This window comes from Bos indicus x Bos taurus, chromosome 19 (assembly GCF_003369695.1).
Source record: "Bos indicus x Bos taurus breed Angus x Brahman F1 hybrid chromosome 19, Bos_hybrid_MaternalHap_v2.0, whole genome shotgun sequence".
In the NCBI taxonomy this organism is placed as follows: domain Eukaryota; kingdom Metazoa; phylum Chordata; class Mammalia; order Artiodactyla; family Bovidae; genus Bos; species Bos indicus x Bos taurus.
This window is the reverse complement of record NC_040094.1, coordinates 4,124,128-4,135,837: the sequence shown is the minus strand read 5'-3', so window position 1 is coordinate 4,135,837 and position 11,710 is coordinate 4,124,128. Positions and strand designations below refer to the sequence as shown.

General features: G+C 38.9%; 1 pseudogene; it reads left to right on the top strand.

Moving 5' to 3' along the window:
- The first annotated feature begins 487 nt into the window (after positions 1–487).
- On the top strand, positions 488–1,393 carry LOC113877429 (annotated as a pseudogene).
- The last annotated feature ends 10,317 nt before the right edge of the window (positions 1,394–11,710 follow it).

The window sequence follows — 11,710 nt, the reverse complement described above, 5'->3', positions numbered from 1 at the left end:
TTGACTATTTGGATCTCCTTGCAGTCCAAGGGACTCTCAAGAATCTTCTCCAACACCACAGTTCAAAAACATCAATTCTTTGGTGCTTAGCTTTCTTTATAGTGCAACTCTCACATCCATACATGACTACTTGAAAAAACCATAGCTTTGACTAGACAGATCTTTGTTAGCAAAGTAATGTCTCTGCTTTTTAATATGCTCTTTAGATTTGTCATAGCTTTTCTTCAGTCATGTATAACTTTTTGTGACCCTATTGAGTGTAGTCCACCAGGCTTCTCTGTCCATATGATTCTCCAGGCAAGAATACTGGAGTGGGGCGCCTGGTCTAGCTCTGGCCCTGTCCCGATCACCCAGCCTAGCCCACTCTGCCCCTGCACCGTTGAGTGGTCCCTGAGGCATGCAGCAGCCTCCAGAGCAACTCTAGCTCATGAGGGTCACCTGGCCATTGGCACTGATGAAACGGAACTCTCTGCCCCAGAGGAGGATCATGAGGTTTTAGAATCGATTCCAGCAGTTCATGAACCACTGGGCCCAGCCAAAGGCCGCTACAAGCCAACAGGTTACAAACATGCTGCTAACTGTTACACACATGCATTCCTCATTGCTCTGGCCATTGTGGGTAGTACCCTCCTTCACCAGCTATCTGATGACTGCTGGGAAAAGATAACAGCTTGGATTTATGGAATGGACCTCTGTGACTTCTTCATCATTTCCACAGATTTCACATCATGTCATGGAAAAAGAGCCACTTAAGGACAGTAGAGCATTGCTTTTACATGTATTATAGAATGGTTATCTATTTCTTCATTGCTGCATCTTACACTCCATGGGTAAATCTCCATGCACTTGTATCCCTGGCATCTCATATGCATCAGTTTATCTGGCTCATGGCAGCTGGAGGAACCATTTATGTATTTCTCTACCATGAAAAACCTTCTGATGTAAACCACACCCATATTCTTCCCTAGTTCCCTGATATGATTACTTCCTGGTGAACTTTGAGTACAAAACACTAAGAACAAGATGCATCACCCTTGGTCATTCAGTTTGGCAGGTATAAGGTGGTTGAGCTCTTTATCTATCCCATGATGGGGTTTTCTCCAGCCTTGGTGGTAACATCAATGGACAACACCAATGGACTTCACAAACTTGCTGGTGGGGTTTAATCTTTTGCCTGGGAGTTGTGTTCTTCAAGAGTGATGGCATCATTCCATTTCCGCATGTCATCTGGCACCTGTTCATGGCCATGGCAGCTGCAGTGCATTACTATGCCATTTGGAAATATCTTTACCTACATTCTACTGACTTTATGCAACATTTATGGCCAATCCTCAACTGGTCTCCAAACCAATATTATTTCAATTATGGCACTCAGGAGTGGGATAAGAGCTGAAAATTGCACAGAGGAAGAAAAGAAGACAACTGTACTGACTTTCTTTATATCTTTTGAATATAATTACTGTGAAAGTGTGAAAGCTGTGTTCTGGAATTTTCCCCCTCACAGAAAGTAAATAAGGTAGTGACTTAGCTATTCATTCCATTTCATTATCATGAAAGTCTCTGGAGAGACTTGGCCAGCTGAAGTTTACAAACAAGAATTTTGTATTTTAATTTTACAGATTTTACTACATGATTTTTCTAAATTATTAGATCAGATTGTAAAAGTCAGTGCAATAACAAAACTTCCTTTTTAAGAGAAAATGATTTATATCACTTTCCCACTAGCTGTGTAAAGAATCATTGACAGAACTTACACTACTTTTTACTATGTTTCATCTTAGCATGCATGGTTATTTTTTAAATAGGAACTTCAGTTTTTTGTAAATTAAAAAAAATACTTCACTGAAGCGCATTTCTGTGGTTTTTCATTCATGCGAAATTTTGCAGCAATCTGTCAACATTCCACAAATGAACAAACATTATACCTCTTCTCTGATAATTTTACTAAGCATGGAGAAATAGCCAGTTTTTAAAAACTTGAAGTTTTCCAAAACTTTCCTGCCAACCTCTGACTCTGAATTCCGTGCTGCTTTGGGCCATATATTTGACCTAGTTTGGTTTTCCAGCAATAGAAAAGTATTTTGATATCACTAACTTTTCAAAAGATTGACTTTTTTCTCTATGTCTTTTCCATGTCTTCTTCAAGGTCTTTTCCCACAGAGGATGAGTATCCAGTCTGTATTAAGACAGGATTGCTGGCTTGGCCATTCACGGAACAATTCTGAAGAGTGTTATGAATTACAGTGAATAGTGGTCATGCCTGTCTGGTGCCCAGTGGTTTTAGCTTTATGTTATCAGTTTGATAGTCATTTTAAGTTGTGGAACTAAATGCATAAATTCACATTTCTACCTTTCCTTTGCATCTCCTGATACACTTTTTTATCATAGAAAAGTATTTAAAGCACTGTTTGACAAACTCAAGTGTCTATTGTCCATCAGTTATATCCTGGTTCAGTGGAGTGATATTTAATATATTGTTTTTGGTTTTCCTTCAATGACTTATATTAAGATTAACATATTAGTTGCTTTTTGGTTAATCTCCTGTTGGTGCTTTAATAAATAACCTTGTATTTAACTGGTGCTGATATTGCCTATTTTCTAGTGATAAATTTGATCATTGGAAATGTTAGTTTGACATATTGAATTCAGTTCATTGAAATTTTCTACTGATGTAGCTTTAAAGGAGGGCTTATTTTGTGTGTACATGTTTAGAATTCTGACTTTGGTAAGTTACACGGGAATGAGGAACAGAAGAACTGCCTTTTGCTAATGAATTCTTCAACAGGCAAAAGTGAAAGTGATAGTTGTTCAGTCATGTCTGACTCTTTGCAACCCCAAATAAGCAAGGTACCCAGTGAAAACACCAACCAGACCATCCCTTCTGCATGGTTCTGAACATCTGGATGCCTCTTGTTTTACTGTGTATATTTAATTTTAAGTATATTAACTTTTGTGGATTCATTTGAAGTCTGCTCAAAAGTACCATTGTCAAAACCACTAAAGTGTAGGTAAAATTTTGTGCTGTAGACTAAAATAAAATTGTTACTTGGACTTGCTAAAAAAGAAAAAAAATAGTACTGGAGTGGGTTGCCTGTCTTCCTCCAGGGAGTCTTCCACACCAGGGATCAAACCTGGGTCTCTTATGTTTCCTGCAGTGGCAGATGGGTTCTTTACCACTAGCACCACCTGGGAAACCCATATTGATCTATGTGCACATTCATTCAGTCGTGTCCGACTCTGTGACCACCCAGACTATAGCCCATCAGGCTGCTCCACCAGGCAGGAATACAGGAGTGGGTTGCCATTTCCATCTCCAATATTGATCTATAGTTGTGCTTTTTTTTTTTTTTTTTTTCAATGTCTTTGAATGATTTTAGTGTTAGGGTAATGCTGGCCTGAAAGTTTGGGTCAAGAAGTATTGCCTTTGCTTCAGCTTCTGGAAGATATTAAAAAACTGCTATATATTTTTCTTAAATGTTTGGTGCAGTTTACTGGTGACCCTTCATACCACAGCCAGCACTGCTGCTGCTGCTGCTGCTGCTAAGTCGCTTCAGTCGTGTCCAACTCTGTGCAACCCCATAGACGGCAGCCCACCAGGCTCCCCCATCCCTGGGATTCTCCAGGCAAGAACACTGGAGTGGGTTGCCATTTCCTTCTCCAATGCATGAAAGTGAAAAGTCAAAATGAAGTCACGCAGTCGTGTCCGACTCCATGGACTGCAGCCTACCAGGCTCCTCTGTCCATGGGATTTTCCAGGCAAGAGTACTGGAGTGGGGTGCCATTGCCTTCTCCAACAGCCAGCACAGTGGGTAAGAAAGACCTGAAATGGGATGAGAGCATAATGAAAAAAACAGAAACATATAACTTGTTGAGCAGGGAGTCAGAGGGCCCTCCTTCTCTCCATAGCAGGAAGATAAAATGGCTCCTGTCAGCCCGCAGTTTTATTGGCAGAAGTCACATGAGATCATTAGGGAATAGCTATACTGGGGAGTCTGATTAGCACACTTTAAAGAGGGAGTAAAGTTAAAGTTCTGCTGTTGATCAGGAACATCTTGTTTTGTTTCCATGGGGACAGAGGCAGGCGTAGGCAGTGAAGCAGAGCAGAGAGCACATCCAGCCCCCAAAATGTCCATTTGGCATGCTTACCAGGACAAAAAAAAAGGGCACAGCTTGCCACATGCTCAAGTCATGGGGCAGGTTCTTGTCTCTGCTCAGCCAGGCTGCAATATCTCACCATTTTTTTTTTTTTAACTTTTTTTAAAAATTTTATTTTATTTTAAAACTTTACATAATTGTATTATTTTTGCCAAATATCAAAATGAATCTGCCACAGGTATACATGTGTTCCCCATCCTGAACCCTCCTCCCTCCTCCCTCCTCCCTCCTCCCTCCTCCCTCCTCCCTCCCCATACCATCCCTATGGATCGTCTCAGTGCACTAGCCCCGAGCATCCAGGATCGTGCATCGAACCTGGAGTGGCAACTCGTTTCTTACATGATATTTTACATGTTTAAATGTCATTCTCCCAAATCTTCCTACCCTCTCCCTCTCCCACAGAGTCCATAAGACTGTTCTATACATCAGTGTCTCTTTTGCTGTCTCAAACACCGGGTTATTGTTACCATCTTTCTAAATTCCATATATATGCGTTAGTATACTGTATTGGTGTTTTTCCTTCTGGCTTACTTCACTCTGTATAATAGGCTCCAGTTTCATCCACCTCATTAGAACTGATTCAAATGTATTCTTTTTAATGGCTGAGTAATACTCCATTGTGTATATGTACCACAGCTTTCTTATCCATTCATCTGCTGATGGACATCTAGGTTGCTTCCATGTCTTGGCTGTTATAAACAGTGCTGCGATGAACATTGGGGTACACGTGTCTCTTTCCCTTCTGGTTTCCTCAGTGTGTATGCCCAGCAGTGGGATTGCTGGATCATAAAGCAGGTCTATTTCCAGTTTTTTAAGGAATCTCCACACTGTTCTCCATAGTGGCTGTACTAGTTTGCATTCCTACCAACAGTGAAAGAGGGTTCCCTTTTCTCCACACCCTCTCCAGCATTTATTATTTGTAGACTTTTGGATCGCAGCCATTCTGACTGGTGTGAAATGGTACCTCATAGTGGTTTTGATTTGCATTTCTCTGATAATGAGTGATGTTGAGCATCTTTTCATGTGTTTGTTAGTCCTCTGTATGTCTTCTTTGGAGAAATGTCTGTTTAGTTCTTTGGCCCATTTTTTGATTGGGTCATTTATTTTTCTGGAGTTGAGCTGTAGGAGTTGCCTGTATATTTTTGAGATTAGTTGCATGTCAGATGCTTCATTTGCTATTATTTTCTCCCATTCTGAAGGCTGTCTTTTCACCTTGCTAATAGTTTCCTTTGATGTGCAGAAGCTTTTAATTTTTAATTTGGTCCCATTTGTTTATTTTTGCTTTTATTTCCAATATTCTGGGAGGTGGGTCATAGAGGATCCTGCTGTGATGTATGTCAGAGAGTGTTTTGCCTATGTTCTCCTCTAGGAGTTTTATCGTTTCTGGTCTTACGTTGAGATCTTTAATCCATTTTGAGTTTATTTTTGTGTATGGTGTTAGAAAGTGTTCTAGTTTCATTCTTTTACAAGTGGTTGACCAGATTTCCCAGCACCACTTGTTAAAGAGATTGTCTTTAGCCCATTGTATATTCTTGCCTCCTTTGTCAAAGATAAGGTGTCCATATGTGCATGGATTTATCTCTGGGCTTTCTATTTTGTTCCATTGATCTATATTTCTGTCTTTGTGCCAGTACCATACTGTCTTGATAACTGTGGCTTTGTAGTGGAGCCTGAAGTCAGGTAGGTTGATTCCTCCAGTTCCATTCTTCTTTCTCAAGATCGCTTTGGCTATTGGAGGTTTTTTGTATTTCCATACAAATTGTGAAATTATTTGTTCTAGCTCTGTGAAGAATACCATTGGTAGCTTGATAGGGATTGCATTGAATCTATAAATTGCTTTGGGTAGTATACTCATTTTCACTATATTGATTCTTCCAATCCATGAACATGGTGTATTTCTCCATCTATTAGTGTCCTCTTTGATTTCTTTCACCAGTGTTTTATAGTTTTCTATATATAGGTCTTTAGTTTCTTTAGGTAGATATATTCCTAAGTATTTTATTCTTTCCGTTGCAATGGTGAATGGAATTGTTTCCTTAATTTCTCTTTCTGTTTTCTCATTGTTAGTGTATAGGAATGCAAGGGATTTCTGTGTGTTGATTTTATATCCTGCAACTTTACTGTAGTCGTTGATTATTTCTAGTAATTTTCTGGTGGACTCTTTAGGGTTTTCTATGTAGAGGATCATGTCATCTGCAAATAGTGAGAGTTTTACTTCTTCTTTTCCAATTTGGATTCCTTTTATTTCTTTTTCTGCTCTGATTGTTGTGGCCAAAACTTCCAAAACTATGTTGAATAGTAATGGTGAAAGTGGGCACCCTTGTCTTCTTCCTGACTTTAGAGGAAATGCTTTCAATTTTTCACCATTGAGGATAATGTTTGCTGTGGGTTTGTCATATATAGCTTTTATTATGTTGAGGTATGTTCCTTCTATTCCTGCTTTCTGGAGAGTTTTTATCATAAATGGATGTTGAATTTTGTCAAAGGCTTTCTCTGCATCTATTGAGATAATAATATGGTTTTTATTTTTCAATTTGTTAATGTGGTGTATTACATTGATTGATTTGCGGATATTGAAGAATCCTTGCATCCCTGGGATAAAGCCCACTTGGTCATGGTGTATGATCTTTTTAATGTGTTGTTGGATTCTGATTGCTAGAATTTTGTTAAGGATTTTTGCATCTATGTTAATCAGTGATAATGGCCTGTAGTTTTCTTTTTTTTTTTGTGGGATCTTTGTCAGGTTTTGGTATTAGGGTGATGGTGGCCTCATAGAATGAGTTTGGAAGCTTACCTTCCTCTGCAATTTTCTGGAAGAGTTTGAGTAGGATAGGTGTTAGCTCTTCTCTAAATTTTTGGTAGAATTCAGCTGTGAAGCCGTCTGGACCTGGGCTTTTTTTTGCTGGAAGATTTTTGATTACAGTTTCAATTTCCATGCTTGTGATGGGTCTGTTAAGATTTTCTATTTCTTCCTGGTCGAGTTTTGGAAAGTTGTACTTTTCTAAGAATTTGTCCATTTCTTCCACGTTGTCCATTTTATTGGCATATAATTGTTGATAGTAGTCTCTTATGATCCTTTGTATTTCTGTGTTGTCTGTTGTGATCTCTCCATTTTCGTTTCTAATTTTATTGATTTGATTTTTCTCCCTTTGTTTCTTGATGAGTCTGGCTAATGGTTTGTCAATTTTATTTATCCTTTCAAAGAACCAGCTTTTGGTTTTGTTGATTTTTGCTATGGTCTCTTTTGTTTCTTTTGCATTTATTTCTGCTCTAATTTTTAAGATTTCTTTCCTTTTACTAACCCTGGGGTTCTTCATTTCTTCCTTTTCTAGTTGCTTTAGGTGTAGAGTTAGGTTATTTATTTGACTTTTTTCTTGTTTCTTGAGGTGTGCCTGTATTGCTATGAACTTTCCCCTTAGGACTGCTTTTACCGTGTCCCACAGGTTTTGGGTTGTTGTGTTTTCATTTTCATTAGTTTCTATGCAAATTTTGAATTCTTTTTTGATTTCTTCTGTGATTTATTGGTTATTAAGCAGCGTGTTTTTCAGCCTCCATATGTTGGAATTTTTAATAGTTTTTCTCCTGTAATTGAGATCTAATCTTACTGCATTGTGGTCAGAAAAGATGCTTTGAATGATTTCTATTTTTTTGAATTTACCAAGGCTAGCTTTATGGCCCAGGATGTGATCTATCCTGGAGAAGGTTCCATGTGCACTTGAGAAAAAGGTGAAATTCATTGTTTTGGGATGAAATGTCCTATAGATATCAATTAGGTCTAACTGGTCTATTGTATCGTTTAAAGTTTGTGTTTCCTTGTTAATTTTCTGTTTAGTTGATCTATCCATAGGTGTGAGTGGGGTATTAAAGTCTCCCACTATTATTGTGTTATTGTTAATTTCTCCTTTCATACTTGTTAGCATTTGTCTTACATACTGCGGTGCTCCCGTGTTGGGTGCATATATATTTATAATTGTTAAATCTTCTTCTTGGATTGATCCTTTGATCATTATGTAGTGACCTTCGTCTCTTTTCACAGCCTTTGTTTTAAAGTCTATTTTATCTGATATGAGTATTGCTACTCCTGCTTTCTTTTGGTCCCTATTTGCATGGAAAATCTTTTTCCAGCCCTTCACTTTCAGTCTGTATGTGTCCCCTGTTTTGAGGTGGGTCTCTTGTAGACAACATATGTAGGGGTCTTGTTTTTGTATCCATTCAGCCAGTCTTTGTCTTTTGGTTGGGGCATTCAACCCATTTACGTTTAAGGTAATTACTGATAAGTATGATCCCGTTGCCATTTACTTTATTGTTTTGGGTTCGAATTTATACACCCTTTTTGTGTTTCCTGTCTAGAGAATATCCTTTAGTATTTGTTGGAGAGCTGGTTTGGTGGTGCAGAATTCTCTCAGCTTTTGCTTGTCTGAGAAGCTTTTGATTTCTCCTTCATACTTGAATGAGATCCTTGCTGGGTACAATAATCTGGGCTGTAGGTTATTTTCTTTCATCATTTTAAGTATGTCTTGCCATTCCCTCCTGGCTTGAAGAGTTTCTATTGAACGATCAGCTATTATCCTTATGGGAATTCCCTTGTGTGTTATTTGTTCTTTTTCCCTTGCTGCTTTTAATATTTGTTCTTTGTGTTTGATCTTTGTTAATTTGATTAATATGTGTCTTGGGGTGTTTCTCCTTGGGTTTATCCTGTTTGGGACTCTCTGGGTTTCTTGGACTTGGGTGATTATTTCCTTCCCCATTTTAGGGAAGTTTTCAACTATTATCTCCTCAAGTATTTTCTCATGGTCTTTCTTTTTGTCTTCTTCTTCTGGGACCCCTATGATTCGAATGTTGTAGCGTTTAATATTGTCCTGGAGGTCTCTGAGATTGTCCTCATTTCTTTTAATTAGTTTTTCTTTTATCCTCTCTGATTCATTTATTTCTGCCATTCTATCTTCTAATTCACTAATGCTATCTTCTGCCTCTGTTATTCTACTATTTGTTGCCTCCAGAGTGTTTTTAATTTCATTTATTGCATTATTCATTATATATTGACTCTTTTTTATTTCTTCTAGGTCCTTGTTAAACCTTTCTTGCATCTTCTCAATCCTTGTCTCCAGGCTATTTATCTGTGATTCCATTTTGATTTCAAGATTTTGGATCAATTTCACTATCATTATTCAGAATTCTTTATCAGGTAGATTCCCTATCTCTTCCTCTTTTGTTTGGTTTGGTGGGCATTTATCCTGTTCCTTTATCTGCTGGGTATTCTTCTGTCTCTTCGTCTTGTTCAAATTGCTGATTTTGGGGTGTCCTTTCTGTATTCTGGCAGTTTGTGGTGTTCTCTTTATTGTGGCATTTCCTCGCTGTGTGTGGGTTTGTACAAGTGGCTTGTCAAGGTTTCCTGGTTAGGGAAGCTTGTGTCGGTGTTCTGGTGCGTGGAGCTGTATTTCTTCTATCTGGAGTGCAATGAAATATCCAGTAATGAGTTATGAGATGTCTATGGTTTTGGGGTGACTTTGGGCAGCCTGTGTCTTGAAGCTCAGGGCTGTGTTCCTTTGTTGCTGGAGAATTTGCTTGGTATGTCTTGCCCTGGAACTTGTTGGTCCTTGTGTGGTGCTTGGTTTCAGTTTAGGTATGGAGGCATTTGATGAGCTCCTGTCAATTAACGTTCCTTGGAGTCAGGAGTTCCCTGGAGTCAGGGTTTGGACTTAAGCCTCCTGCTTCCAGTTATCGGTCTTATTTTTACAGTAGTTTCAAAACTTCTCCTTCTATACAGCACCATTGATAAAACATCTACGTTAAAGATGAAAAGTTTCTCTACTGTGAGGGTCACTCAGAGAGGTTCACAGCATTACATGGAGAAGAGAAGAGGGAGGAGGGAGTTAGAATTGACCCAAATGAGATGAGGTGGAATCAATAGTGGAGAGAGTGGGCTAGCCAGTAGTCACTTTCTTATGTGCACTCCACAACTGGACCACTCAGAGATGTTCATGGAGTTATACAGAAAAGAGTAGAAGGAGGAAGGTGACAGAGGTGGCCAGAAGGATAAAAGGGGTGAATGAAAAGGAGGGGGACAGATCCAGCCAGTAATCAGTTGCCTAAGTGTTCTCCACCGTCTGGAACACACAGAAATTCACAGAGTTGGGTAGAGTAGAGAGGGGTTAGGGAGGAGACACAGGCGACCTGGTGGAGAAAAAGGAGAGTCCAAAGGGAGAGAGAGCAGTCAAGCCAGTAATCTTGCTCCCTAGTGAAAAATGGGTCCTGAAGATTGGGTTCTTAAAGGTACAAAATTGGTAACAAATACATAAAAGCAAAAATTAAAAATCTAGAGTAGAGTTTGGAATTTCAAAAATACGATGTTAAAAAAAAAAGAAGAAGAATAAAAATAAAGAGAGAAATCAAACAAACAATGTCGCAAAAATTATAAAGAAAATACAGGTACAAAATTGATATCAAATACCAAAAAGCATAAATTAAAAATCTAGAATAGAGTTTGGGATTTCAGATGTACAATGTTATATAAAAGAAGAAGAGAAAGAAACAGAGAGAAAAGAAAGTCACAGAAATTATAAAAAAAACTATAGGTACAAAATTGATAACATATACCAAAAGGCTAAAATTAAAAATCTAGAGTTTGGAATTTCAAAAATACAATGTTAAAGAAAAGAAGAAGAAGAAGAAAAAAAAAAACAAGGTCAAAAGATTATAAAATATATATATATGAAGTTTGCTGAAGAAGAAAAAATAGGGTCTTTTTTTTTTTTGCAAAGTAATAGGTTATAAAAGTGAAAATTAAAGGAACAATAAAGGACTTAAAATTTTTTTTTTAATTAAAAAAAAAAGAAAGAATGATTGTAAAAATAGTAAAAATATATCTAGGACTTTCTTTGGTTTTGTTGTGAGTATTGTGGGTTCAGTTCATTTTTGGCTAGTTCCTTGGTCCGACTTATATTTCTCAAGATCTATAGGCCCCTTCCTATGTAGTCCGTAGTAACCAAAGGGTTTTAATCTATTGCCTGTAGCTTCCAAGGCATTTCCCTCTGTTATAACTTCTTCTGTTTGCTGGTCTCTTCAGTGTCTGGTTTCCACCCTGACACAAAGGGGACGGTGGAGGACACTTTTTTTTTTTAGGCTCACTTGTTTAGTCGCGCTGTGGGGAGGGAGGGAGGGATGCTGCAAACAAATAACACTGGCGTGCGCTCACAGTGCCTCAGCCACACTGGGTCTGCCTCCACTCACGGCGCGTGTAGCCTCCCTGCCCACACTGCTCGGGCTCTAGGTTGTTCCGCTGGGAACAATCCGAGGCTGGCTCTGGGCTGCATGCACCTCCCAGGTCCAAGCCGCTCAGGTTCAGGCACTCAGGTAGTCCTCAGAGGCGCAGACTCAGTTGGGCCTGCGTTTTGTGCTCTTCCCAGGTCCGAGCAGCTCAGGTGATGAGGTGTTCGGCGAGCGCCAATGCTGCGACTTACCGCCTCCCCACCACTCGGTTATCTGGGTTTAAAACTGGCGCACCTTCTCAGGCAGATGTTGACCATCCAGACCCCCGATAAGTTTTAGTTAGCAA